The sequence below is a fragment of the Neofelis nebulosa genome, chromosome 12, assembly GCF_028018385.1.
Source record: "Neofelis nebulosa isolate mNeoNeb1 chromosome 12, mNeoNeb1.pri, whole genome shotgun sequence".
NCBI lineage: Eukaryota > Metazoa > Chordata > Mammalia > Carnivora > Felidae > Neofelis > Neofelis nebulosa.
In genome coordinates this window covers 51,011,977-51,031,287 of record NC_080793.1, presented here as the reverse complement: position 1 = coordinate 51,031,287, position 19,311 = coordinate 51,011,977, and the positions used below count along the sequence as shown (strand labels likewise).

The 19,311-nt window shown below is 41.5% G+C and overlaps 1 long non-coding RNA gene across 1 annotated transcript; it reads right to left on the bottom strand.

Annotated features, from left to right (window-relative positions):
* Positions 1-7,042: 7,042 nt before the first annotated feature.
* LOC131490878 (uncharacterized) lies at positions 7,043-19,022 on the bottom strand. Its single transcript, XR_009251244.1, has 2 exons — positions 18,855-19,022; positions 7,043-7,245 (listed from the first exon to the last, which is right to left on the bottom strand). It is a non-coding gene; the product is annotated as an uncharacterized LOC131490878 (long non-coding RNA).
* Positions 19,023-19,311: the final 289 nt, after the last annotated feature.

Here is a 19,311-nt window from a genome sequence, read left to right as displayed (position 1 = left end):
TCATGCTCTAAATAAAGGCTATATAACTGTTCACTGTACTAGTTTTTCAACTTTTCTGGAGCTTAAGATGTTTCAACATACACAGTAGAGAAAATAATGTAGCAGAGAGAAAATGAGCGGACCTGCCATTACATGCAATCAAATGTAAATCAAAGAGGCTTCAGACAAGTAATACTGTACAAAACAAATTCAGTGAGCTCTGCTGTTGGAAGGAAGGATGGTAGTTGGTTTGGGGACTGACGAGGACTGGTGACTGGATGGGACCACCGAAGGCCCTTTGGGTGCTGCTAATTTTGTTTCTTTTGCTGGGAGCTAGTGACTATGCTCTTTTTGTGAAAATGTATTAAACTAAAATAAATTTAGCCCCCCCCCCCCCCCCCCCCCCCCCCCCCCCCGGTGGCTCAGTCACTTAAGCGTCCGAATTCAGCTCAGGTCATGATCTCACAGTTCATGAGTTTGAGCCCATGCTGGGTTCTGTGCTGACAGCTCGGAGCCTGGAGACTGCTTCAGATTTTGTGTCTCCCTCTCTCTCTGGCCCTCCCCATTTGCACTCTCTCTCACACTCAAAAATAAATAAACATTTTAAAAATGTACATAAATGTATGTTGGTATAATCTTATATAATATTTATTAATATATATAATAAAATATATTAAACTTCTATATATTTTTGTATTTGTTACACTTCTCTAGAAAAGTTTTGAAAAGTTGAGAAAAGGAAAAAATATAGTTGTGCTTACTTCATAAGGTTTTTGCAAGGATTAAGTAAATCAATACACTCAACAGAACAATGTCAGGTGCATAGGAATGGTAGCTATTATTAAGGTTTTCTAACCACACCCAGAGATTTTTTGTCCAAGAAAACCATGCTGGGCATTGGGTGAAGAGAACTCAGCTCACAGAGGAAAAGAGAAGGGATCCCAAGGGACCAGCAATATCCCAACTCCTGCCCAGCCTTCCTTCCTGGACTGCAAAGTAAGGGAGACCCTGTTGACCGAAGACAACTGTCCTAGAGTTGTAACAACTCAGCCTTCTTTGAGTATCTTATTGATACAAAGCAATAGTGAAATAGCAAGAAAAAAAAAAAAATGTGGCAATGAAGTGTCCTCTGGAAGGGCCAGGGCAACAGGTTTCCTCCCCCACGATTTCTCTTTGCTGACCCATAAGGACTGTGTCCACCAGCTACATCCATCCACACAGGCTCCTCCTACAGGCTTCTCCCCCTCCCCACCCCTTGCTCTTTGGACATACCCTCAGTCTCTTGGTCTGGAATGCCTGCCCATCTGGCAAACTCTATTCACTCTGTGCGACACAGCCCTTCACCTCTGTGAGGCTCTCCTCAACCCCAAAGTCACACACTGGTACGTGGCAAGACTGAGCCTCAAACAGGTACGTCAGGCTCCAGTATCTACACTGCTTACCACTACTTGGTGTGTGCTCTTAGGCAATGAGTGAACTTGACTCTCATAGGCCTCAGTTCCTGTAACATGAAGGAGTTAGATGGTATCTAGGGTTCCTTCCAGCTGTATTGTCTTAATCCAAAAAATAACAATACCTTACGTTCTTTATGGCTTTATAATGTTCTTTCTATAAACCTTATTCCAAACCACATGGGGGCCTCTTCCTATACCCTTATCATAACACAGATCTGTCCAAACATAGGAAAAATAATACTATGCTCATCTTTTCTTTTCATCTAAGCTTGAAATTAGATAAAACTGCTTTTCTCACGGACCAGAGACAAAGATAATGGATCACAAGAAATAAGTAATGAGGCCAGATGATTTCTGTTTTGACCAGTTCAAACTGGTCACCAGCAGGAAAAATTTCTTGGATGACCCAGTTAATGTACTTTCCTAATCATGCCCAAACTTGATCCTCTGGCATTCTTCTCTTATTCCCCTACAAATAGTTTGGAGAGAAAACAGCAAGTCCTCTTTCACATGGACTTTAACTTAGTTTCCAAACAAATCAACCTCCTTCTCCTTCTAAAAGAACTCTATAGGGGTGCCTGGGTGGCCCAGTTGGTTGAGTGTTTGACTTCAGCTCAGGTCATGATCTCATGGTTCATGGGTTCAAGCCCCACGTCGGGGTCTGTGCTGAACACTTCAGATTCTGTGTCTCATTCTCTCTCCCCCTCCCAGCTCACGCTCTGTCTCACTCTGTCTCTCAAAAATGAATAAATGTAAAATTAAAAAAAAAAATGTTTAAAGAACTTTATATATTTCAGCCTGCCAGGACCCCTTCTCTTCGTTTGAAGTAGGTAACCTCGGGTAGAAGCATACAAAAGATAGCTCTCATCAAATTTCAAATCTATTTCTTGTCTGATTCATTACTATTTCCCTCCATCTTGTAGCTAGTTATAAGTTTGAGATTTTATAAACTGAAATTATCATGGACTATCACAACTTCATGTATTTTCTTTTCTGAATTAATGAATGCAATTATTAAATGAGTTCATAATACAGCTTTTTGTTATTTATATCCAGTTTATTCCCTATCACACAGAAAGGACTTAAATTGCCTTATAAAATGCATAGAATAAGAATATATTTTAAATAGGTCAGAAAAATAAGGTAAAGAGTAATTAAAATGAAGCTTACTGTTTGTTTGTTTGTTTGTTGTTTATTTTTTCAGTAGGCTCTGTGCCCATTGTGGGGCTCAAATTCACAATCCTGAGATCATGAGTCTCATGTTCCACTGACTGCTCCAGCCAGGTGCCCCTGCTTACTGTTTTTATATTGTCATCATCACATTAGGTAATTAATGTTCACAATAGGAGAACCTCAGAAAGGATGAAGAAACAGTTCTTAAAATAGCAATCTATTGTATGAAGATAAAGGTGCCAGCACTAGAGCTTATCAATTATATTAAGTTCTGTAGTTTCTTACTATAGCCTGATACTGTGGCAAAAACAAACAAACAAAACATTGACTTTGAAACCAGAGTCCCAACTTTTTTTCCCCAGCTTTATTGAGATATACAATAGACATGTAACATTGTATAAGTTTAAGGTATACAATGTAGTTATTATATATATGTGTGTTTATATATATATATATATATAGAGAGAGAGAGAGAGAGAGAAGGATTACCACAATGAGGTTAGCTATTACATCCATCATGTCATGTAGTTATAACTTGTGCATGTGTATGGATGAGAACTTTTAAAATACACCCCCCTGACAACTTGCAAATCTATAAAATAATACTGGTAAATATAGTTACCATGCTATACATTACATCCCCAGAACTTATCCTTCTTTTAGCTAGAAGTTTGTACAAAGTTCCAACTTGGAATCTATGCATACTATGCTACTAACAGTAACACCTACCTCAAAGGATTATTGTGCAGAAAAATAAGACAATGGGTATAAGGGCCCAAATAGCACGAGGCAAATAGGTTCTTAGCCAATGTCATGGCCTTTCTCCTTTTAATGTCATGTTGTTCACAGAAAATAGAGCTAAGTAAAATCCAGGTGATGAGAATGAACAGAATTTTAGAGTAGGAAGAGATCCTCGTGAGGGTCCTAGCCAGTGAGTCCCTGTGTGCATGGCAACTGGCCTGGGGCACTTGTTAAAAATACAGATTCTGGGACCTCATCCCCAGAGATTCTTTTTCACCAGATTTAAGAAATAGTTCAGAAATGTTTAAGGAGCCCAGGTCATTCTGATGCAGGTAATCCAAGAACTACACTTCGAGAAATACTGCATTCAAACCAGACTCTTGTGAGTGATTTGCCTAGGGCACCGCAGCTGGCAGAGTTGAAACCAGAACCCGAGATGCCTGACTCCATGGCCTTCCCACAATGTGTACAAAAGTATAACACAACAGCAGGTCTGTTTCATTGAATCATTTTGACACAAAGAATTGACATTTAGGCACCTGGGTGGCTCAGTTGGTTGAGCGTCTGACTTCAACTCAGGTCATGATCTCACAGTCCGTGGGTTTGAGCCCTGCGTCAAGCTCTGTGCTGACAGCTCAGTGCCTGGAGCCTGCTTTGGATTCTGTGTCTCCCTCTCTCTCTGCCCCTTCCCCACTCACTCTCTCTCTGTCTCTCAAAAATGAATAAACATTTAAAAAAAATAAAAAAAAAAGAATTGCCCTTTTTTAGTATATACAGTTGACCCTTAAACAACAAGGGCTTAACTGCATGAGTCCACTTATATACAGATTTTTTTCAATAAGTGCAGTACAGTACTATAAATACATGTTCTCTTACTTACAATTTCCTTAATAACATTTTCTTTTCTCTGGCTTATTTATTGTATGAATACAGTATATAATACATTTAACACAAAATATATGTTAATCGACTTTATATTATCAGTAAGGCTTCTCAACAGTAGGCTATTAATAGTTTTTTGGTGGAGTCAAAATTTATATGCAGATTTTTGACTATGCAGGAGGTCGGCATCTCTAACCTCTGTGCTGTTCAAGAGTCAACTGTTTTTATTAATTTAAACTTGAATTTGCAGTGCCTCAGTAGCTCAGTTAGTTAAGCATCCCACTCCTGATTTCAGTTCAGGTCATGATCTCATGGTTTGGGAGCTTGAGCCCCACATCAGGCTCTGTGTGGACAGCACAGAACCTACTTGGGATCCTCACTCTTGCTCTCTCTCTAACCCCCCCCCCCCCTTTCTCTCTCGCTCTCAAAATAAATAATTAAACTTAAAAAGAAACCCAAAAAACTCTAATTCAAGCTTACTGGCTAGCCCCAGTGCTAGAAAGAGAACCAATTCCTAACCTCAAGGCCTAATAACCTAAGAACTTATGATTTGGGGGTTCCTAGAGCATAGCAGTTTGCAAAATGAGTGGCCTTTGTCCTGAGTAACCTAAGCAGCTCCACCTGAAGGTCACAGTCCACTGTGTATCCAGGTCATAGCAATCAGGGCTTGACCACAGGAAAATTGAAGTGGGCAAAGTATTTTCTGAGGGCCCCTCACCTATTCATTCAGCCCATTTTCTCTCCTTAAAGAATCTCCCTTTCCCAAGGTGGTTTAATGTTCTTTGTCTGCTTTGAGTCTCTCTACTGAGGTATCCTCTCCCAACACACCCCAATCCTGACAAGCCTGCACTCTCACCAAAAAAGTCAAATGCACTTTATAGGTGAATTCAAACCAAAATGCTAAAGACAAGTTTATTAGGTCCCCATCCCTAGGGGCATCTACAAATTAATAAAAATCTTTCTACTTTTTAAACAATTTGCAAAATGCATTCTCACGGGAGTAGGAAGGATGTGCTATTCCCATTCTGTGTTCTGACTCAAAGTCACTTGTCCAAGCTTATCAGGTGTGGAAGTGATGGAGTTTGGGTCTCAGATCCTGTCTGCAACCTTCAAAGTCAAATTTCTTTCAGCTGTGTCATGCTGTCTCTGAAGAAGAAATGTCTGAAAGTCCCAGTAAATGTCTGTTGAATGAATATTAAAATAAAGAGCAAGATGGGGAATCTGGGTGGCTCAGTCAGTCAAGTGTCCACCTCTTGACTGCAGTTCACGTCATGATCTCACAGTCATGAGATCAAGCCCCACATCGGGCTCTGCACTGGGGGTGGAGCCTGCTTAAGATTCTCTGTCCCTCTCCCTCTGCCCCGTCCCCACACTCTCTCTTTAAAAAATAAAAAAATAATAAAAATTAAAAAAATAAAGAGCAAGAGGGAATGAACAAGTAACTAAGAGAAACAAACAAACAAAGGTGAAGGCCGTTTCCTTAGGAGACCAGAAAGGAACTGTTCTTGGTAGATAGGGAAGAAGGTTATGTTATGCCCAGAATTCATGATCCCCAAAGACCACCAGGGAGCCGAGTCCGATGCAAAAGCAAAGAGCCTTTATTCGAGCTAGCTTGAGCTCAATCCCCTACCTGCACCGACACAGCGGTGAGATGCCGGAGGGAGAGAGCGAGTTTCAAAAGCACAAAGGTTTTATTGGGGTCTAGGGGCAGTTGGTGAGATAATGGCTGTGGCCTTGGCCGATTGGCTGGGGAAGGGTCGGAGTCCTGTTACGCAGGTTGCCGGGGTGTTTTGATCGGGAAGTTTGAACGGGTGAGCGGGAGGTTACTCAAGGGGAGGAGGCATGGTCTGAGGTTCCTGCGATTTTCCTGGAAAGGGGGCATGTCGGGGACATAGTCACTCAAGGTGGAGGACACAGAACAAGATGGAGTCGACCGGTGTAGGTCTGCCCTTTCAGTTACACAAAGTTAAGAAAGTCTGCCCCCAACAGACATGCACATACACACCCGCCATCTCCCATACACTACCTATGTGTCAGTCCCCAGGCTTGATCAGTTACCAAAGGACATTGGGCCTGTGGTAACCATGTTTATTTCTTTTTTGCTTTTTCTCAGGAATTAAGAATTATGATCAGGTCATTTGAATTTGGGGCCACAAAGCCCAAATGACAACTACAGAATTTTGCAGCAGGAAGAAACGCTACTGATTATCTAACCAGGGGGTCTCTCTGTGCTTCTGTGTGCATGAAAATGGGCCCCGGGCACAGATCCTCAGCAAAGTGCCTTCTCCTCAGGTGGCTGCTTCAGCAATTGTGTCGGAGGCAAAAGCTGTGGTCAGCCACCCTTGGGAACCTGTCATTGTGGCCTGGCTTCATTTTTGTGAAGATGCCTGAGCCTTCCACTTCTGGGGTCCTCCTATTGGTCAAGAGCAAGGAGGAAGTAGGGGCAGGAGAGGAGTGATCTGTTCCGGGGTTTTGTTTAACTATGTTAATTTTGGAAAGATGACTGAACCAAACATTTCAGGAGTGACTTGGCTGTTATGTTCCCTGTCATTCTACATCCTAGCTCTGGAACGTGATTTGGCAAACATGCTTTTTCCTGGCTTCTGACAGAGCCAAAATTAACGGTCCTTAATGACTCAACAAACAACTGAGAAAGTTAGGGGAAACATGACTTTACGAACCACTGCCAGTGCCATTTTCGGAATTGCCCTGCTCTCTGAGCTACAGAACGAAAACTCCAAGGTCAGGTTCAATTTGCGCCAACCCAGGATGAGTCATTCCTTTCATCCCAGCCAATTAATTCAAGTTGTGCATTCGATTTAGTATTTTATTACAGAAAAATCCAAAAGGCTTCAGTAAGTGAAGACAAAGGGATATATCATGATCTCCAAAGTTCAGCAGATATGCAGAAGCACACTACTGTAAATGCTGTGAAATTCATCCAGATTTCAGAGTTGATCTTCTAAAATTTAAGACCATACTGGGATTGAGTAATCCTGACATCATTTTAACAGATCTGTAAAAACAAACAAGGCAAAATCAATCTGTCTTAGATAATCTTCAAATGTTAGAATACTGAAATGAAAAAAAAAATAGGCACGTAACAAAGTTATGCTTGTGAGAATGGCATCTACAATAACAATGTCACTCTTCCAAGGCTATAAAAATTTTCACGTTTGGCTTTAGCAAACTAAAACCACTCCAGTCTGCTGTTCCAGAAGAAAGGGAAAATCATTCTTCTGAAACTGAGAAATAGATCAGCTAGCCACTATACCTCCCCTCCACCATTTACTCTGATTAGATATAACTAACAGCACAGTAATGGAATATGGACTCAAAGACAGGTCTTCCCCCCCCTCCCCCTTTCCACATAAAGGGGCTTTGGGCTGGTTTTACAGGCTGAAAGATGTAATCTTAAAAATGCAAATAATTAAATGCATATGCACCAAGGTAATATACAGCTGAATTAAATTGAATGTCATACATATAATACATGCTGGTGTTTTATTCCCCTTCCCACTCCACTCTTGCAAATTTTCTGCTTCTTAAACCATCCTCTCAGAGTTGAGAGGACACCATATAGCACTTAGTTAGATTAAAGTTTTAGATAAGAAGGAGAGGTATTGGGAGGTGCCTGGATGGCTCAGTCGGTTAAGCGTCCAACTCTTAGTTTCAGCTCTTCATGATCTCACATTCGTGAGATTAAGCCCTGTGTCAGCCTCTGTGCTCACAGCGTGGACTGGCTTGGGATTCTCTCTCTCCCTCTCTCTGTCCCTACCCTGTTCTGTCTTGCTCTCAAAATGAATAAATAAACTTTTTTTTTTGAAGGAGAGTTATTGGGAGGGAGAATGTGTTGGAAATAACAATTTCCTTTTTTGAAATATCATTTTATTTTTGATCAATAAAGACTATGATCTTACTGTAAAATAAAATTGTGTTTGATTGTAAAAATAATATATGAAAATGTAATCTATGCCTATTGAAGAAAAAAATTAAATGTAAACATGAATAAAATAATAATAATCACCCATGACTCTATATCATCTAGTGATAAACGCTGTTGATATTTTAGATTATAGCATTTCCATATTTTTTCTATGTAAGTGTATCTATCTAATCTTATACTTTCATAAAACTAGGTTTATGTTATGACTACTATTTGGTAGCTTGCTTTTTCACTAAATATATCCTGAACATTAAATATTCAACAGTTGTGTGTCCAGGTTGGCTGTTTACCCAGTGGCCCACATGACTCCAGTCTGAGTAATGTGACTCTTTAGTTGAATAAGTCTCTTTGGAGACAAAAGACTTATAAACACTGAGGCAGAGAATACAGAACCCAGTTAAATTTATTTTTTTTTAATTTCTTTTAATGTTTATTTATTTTTGAGAGAGAGAGAGCACTAGCGAGGGAGGGGTAGAGACAGAAAGGGAGACACAGAATCTGAAACAGGCCCCAGGCTCTGAGTTGTTAGCACAGAGCCCGACATGGGGCTCGAACTCAGGAATGGTGAGATCATGACCTGAGCCAAAGTTGTACCCTCAGTCGACTGAGCCACTCAGGTGCCCCAAACCCAGTTTGGATTTGGAGGACAGAAATGTTATAGCCTTTTTTAGGTTCAAACTAAAGCAGTGCTAACCAAGGCCCAAGGACTTCAGTCTATAGTTCTAAAGCTCTTTTTTAAAAAAACCTTCCTAAAAAAATGTATGTAAAAAAGAATTCCATTTGAACAGAGTGTGTTTAAATAACCAAAGCAAACCAATTTTTTATTTGCATGTGAACTTGTAGTTAACACAATGATCTTCATACTTTCATAAAGAAATACCATTGCTCCCAGTGTCTTTATCTAGAAGATAAGGAAACAGATACGGTATTTAAAACCCCCAAGGTTGTCATTAGGATGAATAAAAATAATTCATGGTCAACTGTTTTTGAAAAATACAAACAATATAGCAATTCTGGAGGGAAAAATAAAAAGAAACATCATAGCTATCCCTAAGTTGAAATAAAAGGAGGAAGGAAAACTTCTCATATAACTATAAAATATCTATTTATTGAAAGCTTATTAAAGCATGGGAATTTTATCTTTTTAAGTTTTATTTATCTACTTTTAATGTTTATTTTCAGAGAGAGAGAGCATGAGCAGGGGAGGGGCAGAGAGAGAGGGAGATGGAGAATCCCAAGCAGGCTCCGTGCTGTGAGCTCAAAGCCCGACGTGAAGCTCAAACCCCATGAGCCATGAGGTCATGACCTGAACCAAAATCAAGAGTCAGACACTTAAGCGACTGAGCCACCCAGGTGCCCCAAAGTATGGGAATTTTAGAAGGAAATATACAAAAATATTAATTATAGTTATCATTGGGTAGAAGGATTACAGTTCATTTTTCTTCATATTGTTTATCTCTATTCTTTAAAATGAACTATATCACAATAAATAAAATATAACACGTGATAGAATAAATTTTTTTTTTAAGTTTTAAAAAAAATTTTTTTAATGTTTATTTATTTTTGAAAGATACAGAGAGTGAGTGGGAGAGGGGCAGAGAGAGAGGGAAATAGAATCTGAAGCAGGCTTCAGGCTCTGAGCTGTCAACACAGAGCCCGACGCGGGGCTTGAACTCATGAAACGTGAGATCATGGCCTGAGCCGAAGTCGCACACTTAACCAACTAAGCCACCCAGGTGCCCCAAGGCTTTTTTTAATGATGATTTTTAAATTCTATTTATTTTGGGGGGGGGGGCAGAAAGAGGAAGAGAGAGAGAGAGAATGAGAGAAAGGATCCTGCACTGTGAGCCCAGAGCCCAAGGCAGGGCTTCATCTCATGAACGGTGAGATCATGCCCTGAGCCGAAATCAAGAGTCAGATACTTAACAACTGAGCCACCCAGGTGCCCCTTAATGAAGATTTGTATTAGATCGTACTTAATGCTCAAAAGCTAAACAACTAGCCACAGGAGTCCTTGATGATTGCTAAATTCTATCTAGCAACTTGATTACAGAAAGCCAGTAATTGGACACAGCTTACCTGTTCTAGAAAACCCAACTGAACTTTACACATGTACTGGAGCCAGGAATCCCTATAGCTGCTTAGAGATGGCCATTTAGGAAGTCTCAAAATTGCAAATCTATTTCATGAACCAAGACATATTCTTTTTTTTTTTTTTAATTTTTTTTAATTTATTTTTTATTTATTTATTTATTTATTTTTTAATATATGAAATTTACTGTCAAATTGGTTTCCATACAACACCCAGTGCTCATCCCAAAAGGTGCCCTCCTCAATACCCATCACCCACCCTGCCCTCCCTCCCACCCGAACCAAGACATATTCTATCAAACATTCTGAAAAAGTTGGGTGTGGGAGCATACACTGAGCAGGGGTAGCAACAGTAGCACAGGACCCATTCCTAGACCCCTTTTGGGCCTCTGCACCAGCTTTCTCCAAGCAACACACATCCCCAACCAGCTGGCACCAATGTCTGGAACTGATTGCTGGTGGTACATCCCCAAAGGTACAAGGTTTCACTTCCAGGATGGGGTCTTCTAACCAATCACTTCCTTAAGAATTTTCCTTAAGTCCCCCCTCCAGGGGACATCTAAGATATGGTTTCTTCCCTTCATGTATTCATAAGAACTTCAAGGATCCTTGGGCAGAAGCCATACATAGCCCACCATGTTCTGGACAGCTGTCCAACAGGTGAGTGCATATGTGGGTCATAATTCATAACCAGTTACTTTGTTTATTTATAGGTAATTCTCGCTAGGGCATTCTGTAACTGAAGTCAGTTTTAACATATCCGTGTTAAATAAATGATCTAGCCACCTAGTTCTAGCACCATTTCCCATGAAAGATAAAAATCAAGAACTGGAGAGCACTTCCCAGAAAAAGAGTAGGGGCGATTTTATCACATTTATTCTGTCTCTTTTATACTCAAATGTATACACAGCTTGATACCTATACCCCAAACTACCAAGGAATCTCAGTTTGTGGCGCATTTTTTTTTCTTGGTCACAGATGTGTGCTAAGACATACACAATCTGCTTCAAAATCACAAAGTATGCCATCTTGAGAGACATACCAAATAACTGGCAACGACAACTTGGGTAAGTGGTTAGGGATTGAAAACACTCCCACTTCTCATATTACATATTTCTTGAAACATATGAAAATGTTTAATGAGCCTGTATTTCTACTTTTGTAAGCATAACAAAATTTAAAAACAAAAAGCATCATAACGTGAGCGACTTGAAGCTTTCCCATAATGATCGGGTACAGGGGAAGGATGTCCCTTCTCACCATTCCCTTTTAACATTGTACTGAAAATCCTAACTAATACAGTAAGACAAGAAAAGGCAATAAAAGGTACAGTTTGGAAAGGAAGGAATGAACGGTTTTTGTTCACAGATGACATGATAGTCCATGTAGAAAAGCCAAAAGAATTGAAAAAAGCATTCCTGGAATAAGTGATCATAGCAATGATTATTGCAGAATATGAGGTTAATTAATACACAGAAAGCAGCATGGGTAACTCATATTTCCATCATTAGAGTCACAAAAACTTTCTTTTGAAGTCTGGCCCACCTTTGAGAATCCGTAATACGATCGTCAAGCAGCTGTGGAGTCCCTGAGAAGACCTGGCAACTCCTCACCAATCCTCTGAATACATAGGAAATTAGACATATAAATCTTGGGAAAAGTGGAAACCCCCAGGCTTCCTTTTGCTGTGACTCCTCTTGGGTCTGCAGGCACTATCTCCCGCCACCACTCCCCCCCCCCCCCCCATCAGAATGAACAGTTTCCTTTCGGGTCCTTGCCCATACCCCCCCAGCAACCACCACCACCATCACCCATAGCCCTCATCCTCCACTTCTTGTTTGTAATTGATTTCCCAGGCCTCTCATAAAATGGCTAATGGCCATAGGAGTCTAATCTAGTATTGCCTGTTGGCAACCACAGGCCTCATGCTTAGTCAAAGATGTGTGTTAAAACTAAACTGTTACATAGAGTTCTCAAAACATGTGGACGGAGCATGTTGGAGATGAGGTGAGGAACTTCTGTGCTCTTGGGTATGCAAATCATTTAACACGGTGCATATTGCCCAGGGGGGCCAAGATCACAGTCTTCCATGATGCCCAAAAGAACAATACATTGTATTCAAGGAGGCCCCAACTTGCAACCAGTGCAATAAATGGGGAATTCACGACCCCTACGCTTGAAGAGTCCCAAATACAGTTAATGTCTGAAGATTCTGACTGTTGTAAAGAGGCGAGGTATTATTGTTCCTGTGGTTCCTTGTGATTTCTTCACCAAATCAAGTCCTGCTGCTCAAGCTCTCACTTGCCCCTGGCCTTTCTAGCTTTGGCATTCTCCTGTTCTCCAGCCACACTTCCTATCTCTAGGGGTATAAGAGCAGGAGGTAAGCATTATAATGCTCAGGTCGGCTGCCTATGAGGGTTGCTTCCACAAGACTGCTTATCGAAGTTGCTCAAAATCCCCTCTACCATCCTTACAATGTAGCCCTTCTTCTTTTTTGTTTTTGATTTTTTTTAATGTTTATTTATTTTTGAGAGACAGAATCCGAGTGGGGGAGGGGGCAGAGAGAGACGGAGACACAGAATTTGAAGAAGGCTCCAGGCTCTGAGCTGTCAGTGCAGATCTGACATGGGGCTCAAACCCACGAACTGTGAGATCATGACCTGAGCTGAAGTCAGACGCTCAACCGACTCAACCACCCAGCCGCCCCCACCCTGCCTTTTTAAATTTATTTTAATGTTTATTTATTGTACCCCTTCTTCTATGCATCCCTTCAGGGCCAACTACTCCCAGAACATTGGCCCCCCTAAAGGTTCTTGCTTTCTTTCCTGGCCAAGTGCACTTTAGGAAGAAAGCCCTGATTATTCTGACAAAACATTCTGTCCATTCAGAAGGAACTCCCAATGGAGTCCTTGGAACTCATGTCAAAGGCCTGCCAGATTGCTGCCAGCCAGTTCCAGGAAGAGCCTAGAAGTAAGAGCCTGCTGACTCCTGTACCTCCTCCCCTACCCCATATTATATGGTGTCATGCACACGGCTTACAATGTCCCCATTCTTCTAGTGACACCATTTTGATAGACTTAAACAGCTTCCTCCTTAGACTAGCATTTGTGGATTTATGACATTCTCTGCCAAACCATAAGGTGACCTTATGTTACTATTTTCTTGTGTATCCCCTCATATATTTTATGTATATTTATTTATTTATTTTGAGAGAGAGTGCACGCACACACACGCATTCAAGCAGGGGAGAGACAGAGAGAGAGGGAGAGAGAATCCCAAGCAGGCTCCATGCTGTCAGCATGGACCACGATGCAAGGCTCGATCCCACAAACTGTGAGATCGTGACCTGAGCTGAAAGGGTCGAATGCTTGACCAAATCAGCCACCCAGCTGCCCCTACGCTTATAATTTCTAAAACGGCTAAGAGAAAGTCCCTCAGAGGGTACCCACTGTTCAGACTAAGCTAACATTATTTGGATATATCTACTGTATTTATCTCATTTCTACCTTATGGAAACCACGAGAGAGGTAGGAAACATAATTTTTTCAAAGTTTTATTATAAATACTTTCAAATATGCAGGGAAGCTGAAAGAACTGTTCGGTGAACACGTACACACCCACCACTTAATAATTTGCTGTCTTTGCTTTAGTTATTGTTTCCAGTATGTTGTGGGGAAACCATCCAGATGGTCTAGGTAATTTACTAGAAGTCTGTTGACAGTGTGTGTTAGTACTTTCTTCATCTCATCACACGACTTTGCTAGGGGGGGAAGGTATTAATGGTTTGTTGCAAAGCCCTCAGATGCCATCTTGCCTCTCACTGACTCCTTTTCTAGTCCAGCATTTCAAGCAAAGTCCAAAGAGATCTAAGTTCCCTTGTGTCTGAATGTGGTCTGCAGATAAGCCCCAGAGAACAAAAGTTCTCTTTTTCCCTCGTAATTTCCCTGCCCTTTGGTAGCACGTGGTGCTATGCTTCCCGACTTTAACCTCCCTTGGTTCAAGGCTCCATTCTTTTGAAGAATGAAGAACAGGAGCTTTTCGACATGCGAGAAAAGGAAACCAGTCAGGCCAGCGTGCCCATCCATCTTCCTTTACATCAACAGCTTACGTGGACCACCACCTTGCTACTTAGACTGTGGTTCATGCATGGATCAGCTGTATTACATCATTAAAGTCCGATCTCAGACCCATCCAGACCCAGTGGGTGAAAACCTGCATGTTAATGGTGCCCAGGTGATTCCTATCCATATGCTAGACCCCTACCTTCTCCCTTCAACCAGAGTTAGAAAGGAGACCAAAGTAATTTGCTAGATAAATCCCAGGTGAAGATGAAAATCAATTAATAGCATTTATCTTAAGAAATACATTTCCTCGGGGCGCCTGGGTGGCTCAGTGGGTTGGGCGTCCCACTTCGGCTCAGGTCATGATCTCACGGTTTTTGAGTTTGAGCCCCACATGGGGCTCTGTGCTGACAGCTCGGAGCCTGGAGCCTGCTTCAGATTCTGTGTCTACCCCTCTCTGTGACCCTCCCCCACTCCTGCTCTCTCTCTCTCTGAAAAAATAAATAAACATAAAAAAAAGAAATACATTTCCTCTTTTGTTTTATTTATTTTGGGAAAGAGAGAGCTGGCGTGTGCAAGTGTGCGTGTATACGAGCTGGGGAGGAACAAAGAGAGAGAGGGAAAGAGAATCCCACGGAGCTTCTACACTTAGCTTGAGGAGCTCAGCGAGGGCTCTGTCTCACCAATAGTGAAATCATGACCTGAGCCAAAATAAAGTCAGACACTCAACCGACTGTGCCACCTAAGCCGCCCCCCATTTCCTCTTTTTTAAAAATCTCCTTTGCCTCTTCACTCCCCTTCTTCACAATCTCCAGTACCACTTATTGAGCCCCTATTCTGCAACAGACACATTATTTTCCTAATCCTCAGAACATTTAAAAAGATATAAAAAAAAATTTTTTTTAACATTTATTTATTATTGAAAGACAAAGAGAGTCAGAGCGTGAGCAGGGGAGGGGCAGAGGGAGAGGGAGACACAGAATCTGAAGCAGGCTCCAGGCTCGGAGCTGTCAGCACAAAGCCCAACACGGGGCTCGAACCCACGAACCGCGAGATCATGACCCAAGCCGAAGTCGGACGTTTAACTGACTGAGCCACCCAGGCGCCCCTTAAAAAGATATTTTTATTCTTCATGTGCACATAAGGCTCAGAGGGTTAGAAATACAAAGTTAAACAGCTGTAAATGTGCAGCATAGATGTATCCCTTTCAGAGCCCTGCTGCTCTCTTTTCCCTGCATGACTCTGGCTCTCAAAGCCCTGGCAATTGCCCCTTCCTAGACCTTGCCCATCTGGGTCAGAGGCCTTGTTTGCCTGTCACCTAAGGTTTCTGGATTTGTCTCTCCCTCTCCACCCCTTTCTCACGTCCCTTTCACTGTTAGCTTACCTGGAACTTGTTCTCTCAGCTCCTAAGCATCAAGCAGCTATTCTTATTATCTGGGAATAGCGGGAAACACCTGTGCCTTGTAACTGTGGTCCTCTATGGGCGGCAGAGGAGGGAGAAGTGAGAACATGACAGGCAGGTGAAGAAGTCCTAGGGCAGGTGGGATGCACTGTGCCAGGGCACGCCCTGTTTCAATCCAGATAAGGAACTCCAGTGACTGCTAGGCATATGGTACCCATGCTGGGTAGAAAGATCCCATAAAATGTGATCCCTGCCCTTAAGGAACATTAATCCAGTAGGGGAGCTGGGACCTGGACACATAAAAGCCCACTGAGGGAAGCACCTAGAAGCATGGAGGAGACTGTTTCTGGTGGGTGAAATTCTAGAAGACTCCACAGAGCAAGTAGCATTTGAGGATCGCCAAGTGGAAAGGCAGGTTGGGAGGGAAAAGGGGTGACAGGAAAGGGGAGAACATGTGGAAAGAGAGAAGAGAAAACGTCTTTGCAGAGTGGCAGGCTAGAGTCCTGTGTGGCTAAACCATAAAGTATGTTAGAGGCCAGTAGAAGGAGATTAAGGAGGTAGGTTGGGAATGGCTCACGGGAATCACTGAAGTTTGAGAAGTGATATGGTCAGAAGTGGACAATTATGTTACCACTTTGGCACAGAAAATGGATCAAAGCAGAAGCAGACAGTGACCAGCTGAGGGAGGTGACCGATATATACCTAGAATGAACCTCCGAGAACATGTAGATGAGTGGCTTTCAAACTTTTGGCCATGAAACCCTTTCTGCAAATGAGATCTTGCTCAGCTGTGTCAACAAAATGGATTAAAGTTAAATTGTTCATTCCCTGTCATTCTTTATCTCTGAGCGGATTCTGCAGGGGCTTCTTTTTTGAAAATCAGTGATCAACAGAAATCAGCAAACTATAACCAAATCCTGCCTGCCTCTTGTTTCTGAAAATAAAACTCTATTGGAAGACAACTATGCCCATTTGATTATATATTGTCTACAGCTGCTTTCATGCTATAATGACAGAGTTGAGTAATGGAGACAGAGGTTATTTGGCCATGTGCAGAAAAGGTTTGTCAAGCCCTTATCTAGAGACTTGCTACTCAAAATTTGGTCCCCAAACCAGCTATGTCAGCCTGCACTCATTATCCCTCCATGCACAGAGAGCTCGGGGTAGGGAAGGTTGATTTAGGAGTCATTACCTTGGAGGAAGTAATTGGAGTTAGGAGTTGTGCAATTTGGTGAAGGGTCAAGAAAGAGTCCAGAGAGAAACGAAAGGAGGGTTTTAAGGAGAAAACCTTAAAGAACACCCAGTTTTAGGGAACTGGCCAAAAGAGTCAGAAGAAGTCACTGGGGAAAGTGCCAGCTCTCACTGGCACCAGTAAATCTTGACCCATTGACCTTTCTAACGTTTTTGATGAAAAATCGAACTCTTCCTCTCTCTTCCAAATGCCTTGAAAAGTGTGCATTTTAAGAATCGAGGACAAATGATACAGGATATATATACTCTTGTTTCCATTGTATAAAATGCCTCTATACACCTTTCTCTGTACCTTCTTCACGGCAGTGTTTTGAGGGGATTAATATTTAGTCTTCAAACGTAAATTCCTCTCTAAGATGAAATGTACATAATGCTGTGTTTATCAGACATCTGTAGAATATGGTCCATTCCTTGCCTCATTTAAAGGCATATGCTACTTTTTATTTTGACATACACATCAGGAAGATTACCAGACAATTCAAATGCATGAACACATTTTTACAATCCCAGTCTTTACGCGCCTTGTCTGCAGACAACCTCTTACTTTTTTTTTTTAATTTTTTTAAATGTTTATTTATTTTTGAGAGAGACAGAGTGTGAGTGGGGGAGGTGCAGAGAGAGGGAGACACAGAATCTGAAGCATTCCAAGTCCTGAGCTGTCAGCACAGAGCCCAACCCAGGGCTCGAATAGTGAGATCATGACCTGAGCCGAAGTCAGGCACTTAACCAACTGAGCCACCCAGGCGCCCCCAACCTCTTTCTTTTCTCCTTCAGGGCCTGTACATGACAGATAGAAGGAGCTCAGAGCAAATGGGAAGTCCAGGGTTTCCAGTATTACTGGTTTATAAGAAAAAAATTTACCTGAGCACACCTCTGAAATTGCTTTTACCAACTTTCATTATCTCTTGATTGAAAGATTTCTTTTTTGAAGGGTCAGGATGATGAACTGAAACTTGTTGGCCTTTTGCTGGGACCAGATTTTTAAGATGAAAGTAGATATTTAGTTTACTCTGTATACCTTTTTATAAAAACTCTATATATCTTGGAAAAGGCCCATGGAGATCTGCCTTTAATGATCGTTAGTTGCTTTTAAGGCAGAAGATTCTGATTGCTGAGATTTTCCTCAAAGCAATTTTCTAACACATATGTTTTACCAACGGCTTCTATTTTTCTCCTTATTTCTCTTCTGTAACCCTGAGTCACTGACCAAGTGTTGAATATTCCAAAGGGAAAGAGTTAACAAATATTTTCCAAGATGGTAGTATCGGTGTTAATCCTAAAGTCCTTGTAAGAATAATTTTTTAATGGTATATGTACTTTATTTGAACTCCACTGATCTGTACCAATTATCTTTCTAGATCAATGCTATCTAATAGAGTTTCCTGCAAGCGATGGATGGAAATATTCTATACCTGTGCTAACCATATACTAGCCACTAACCACATGAGTCTATTGAGCACTTAAAATGTGAATAATATGACTAAGGAAGTGAAGTTTACATCTTATTTATTTTTAATTTTTTTAATGTTTATTTATTTTGGAGACAGAGGTAGAGTGTGAGTGGGGGAGGGGCAGAGAGGGAGAGGGAGAGGGAGACACAAAATCCAAAGCAGGCTCCAGGCTCTGAGCTGTCAGCACAGAGCCAGGTGCGGGGCTCGAACCCACAAACCCGCAAGATCACGACCTGAGTCAAAGTCGGATGCTTAACCAACTGAGCCAACCAGGCACTCCACATTTTATTTATCTTTAAATAATTTAAACTTGAATAGCCACCATACCGGACGGTGCCACTCTAGAATCTTTCAGCCACACCTGAAAGATACACCTTCATTATGAAAATTAAGGGAGTTGTATCATCTGTTACTTTGATTTACCTCAAAACAAATGACTTAGCAAATGTTGCCTGGCATTTCTTTTACTTGTAAGAAATAGACTCTTCAGGGAATTTCCAATGAACATGATCAATGTACCAGCTACTTTAGTAGAACTTGCAGAAGGATGCAGAAATGAAATGGTGTCCTTCACCATTCTCAAGGAGCCTGGAATCTATTGGAGGAGAAAAGATTGTTAACAATTAAATCCACTACATTGAAGATAAAAGGTAATCTAAATAGAGAATCATGCCCTGAGAACAGAGCTGAAGCTGAAGCTCATTCAAACTGGGGTTGTGGTGCCACTAGGCACCAGGAAGCTCTCAGAAGGAGGTGGTGTTGAAGCAGGGTCTTCAAGAATGAGTGAAGAACAAGGAAGGGAACCATATTGGCAAAATGCAGGATATATGTGGGGAAAGCTTAGTGTAGTGAGGCTGGGACAGAGGGTACACTGGAGGAT